Below are 1902 nucleotides of genomic sequence, written 5' to 3'. Positions count from 1 at the left end.
GAGATTAAAGAGTTTCTAATCAACTTCAGTATTAAACAGGATAAGACTTCTCAAGAAAACATGTGGGTTTAAAAGACAGAAAGAGTTGAGGTCATTGAGATGTGAAACTGAACTTCACTGCCGGAGACATGGAGCTCCCCACAGCCGATGCCTGCGGCATATGGAGAGCAGGATCCAGGTTCCCTTTCACACGCCAGTTCCCTGCTTCAAAGCCACGTGTAGAATCTGAAAGGCAAAAATCTTTAAAATCAGCATAACAGACTATTATGATGCAGATTTACATTTAAAGCAACTTCTGCTATGAGGACACATATGGATATGCTTCCTTAATTTGCATATCCATGAGGAATCCTCCCATGTGCCACAACAAAGCTCATTGTAGTTATTCAGAATGCAACAGTCAAGTAACAAAAGGGCAATAGCCAAGTAACTTCAAAAAAAATGAAGGCTTGGGTTTATAGGTGGGGTCTGGAAAAGGATTTCCCCATTGCATGGGCTGCAGGAGCCAGTCTCAGGGTTGTTGGTGAGAGAAGATCCCTGGAGAGGCACATTGAAAAGAGGAGAAAACTACACAGAGGCACTGCTAGAAAAGGGAGAGAATAGAAATCATCAGAGCATGCACCTGCAAAAAGAACCAGGAAGACAACAGGGCTCTGGCAGAGCACATGGGGGAGTGTTTCTGGGAACATGGATGCTCCATGACACATCCCAGTATCAGATGTAGAAGGAAACCAGTGCGAGGGCATTGGACCGAACTGAAGCCCTGCTGCGGACCCCACTCACCGCCCATTCCTGCGCACCGGTTCCCGGCGGGTCAGGAGGAGGTCATTACTCCCCCAGGGCCGACAGCTGAACTCTGTTAACTGGCGCTAGAGGAAACCACGGCAGGCTCAGCCCCCTGCTGCCAGCCCCTGCATGCCCCGGCGGAGGCTGCACCTTCCCACCCGCTCCGCAGCTGCAGGGGAACCACACGCCGCCGGGCAGACTCCCAGGGAACGCGCCCGTGTAGCCCCCGGGGCAGCGCGTATGTAAAGGGAGGCAGGACACAGCCCCACGCCCGCAGGCGGGGCGAACCTGCTCCAGCGCCCGGGGCCCCGCGGGTCTCCCCGACTCCGCAGCAGGCACAAGCCTCGCAGGGACCCGCCCCCCCCAAAGGCGGCCGTTCCCGCCTCGCTGCCACACTCCACTAGTGCCGAGAGGCACACAGGTCTTCCCTCACGGCCCCGGGTAGAAGACCCCGCGGCACGACCAGCGCCCCCATCCCAAGCTCCTCCACCACTCCCGGCCCGCCGCCATCTCCCTCCGCGGCACCACGCCACGCCCCCCCGCCTGGGCAGCAGCCAATCGGGCGAGACGCCGGCCTCCACGCGCAGCCAGCCCTGGGCGGGGCGCGCCGGCCCACTTCTCCTCGCCATTGGCCTGTCGCTCCTTGCCTCCGCCCTCCCATTGGCGGAGCGGTGTCACGACAGCCAATCACCGCGGGTAAGTGCGGCGCGGCCTCCACGAGGGAGTTCGGGCAGACACATTCATTCCCATTGGCCAGCGCACGAAGAAACGGGACGCTGATTGGAGGATGGCAAGCGTGTCCTCACGGAGCGGGGATGACGAGCCCGCGTTTTTCTCGTTGTCATAGCAACGCGGAGCGGCGGCGGCTCGGGCGGGGCCAGAGCGGCGGCGGGAGCCAGGGGAACGGGTTCGGCCTGTTCCCGGCCCGGCGTGCGGCCCGCCCGGAGGGCAGCCCCGTTCCAGCCGGGAAGGCCTCGCTCAGCCGTGGAGGGGGCGACCGGCTGCTCCGCCCCCGTCCCGGGTCGGTTACTGCAGCGAAGCTGTGAGGTAGGACGGCAGCCCCGTAGCGTCAACCTCGCTCACCCTCTCCCCTTCCCCTGTGGAACACGCAGTGAA

General features: G+C 60.7%; 1 long non-coding RNA gene across 1 annotated transcript; it reads right to left on the bottom strand.

The window, feature by feature from the left end:
* On the bottom strand, window positions 1-1326 carry LOC115611096. The gene is made up of 2 exons (XR_003992465.1): window positions 784-1326; window positions 1-225 (listed from the first exon to the last, which is right to left on the bottom strand). It is a non-coding gene; the product is annotated as an uncharacterized LOC115611096 (long non-coding RNA).
* Between the last annotated feature and the right edge of the window lie 576 nt (window positions 1327-1902).

Source organism: Strigops habroptila, chromosome 1, assembly GCF_004027225.2.
Source record: "Strigops habroptila isolate Jane chromosome 1, bStrHab1.2.pri, whole genome shotgun sequence".
Classification (NCBI taxonomy): Eukaryota; Metazoa; Chordata; class Aves; order Psittaciformes; family Psittacidae; genus Strigops; species Strigops habroptila.
This window is presented reverse-complemented; position numbering and strand designations above follow the sequence as displayed.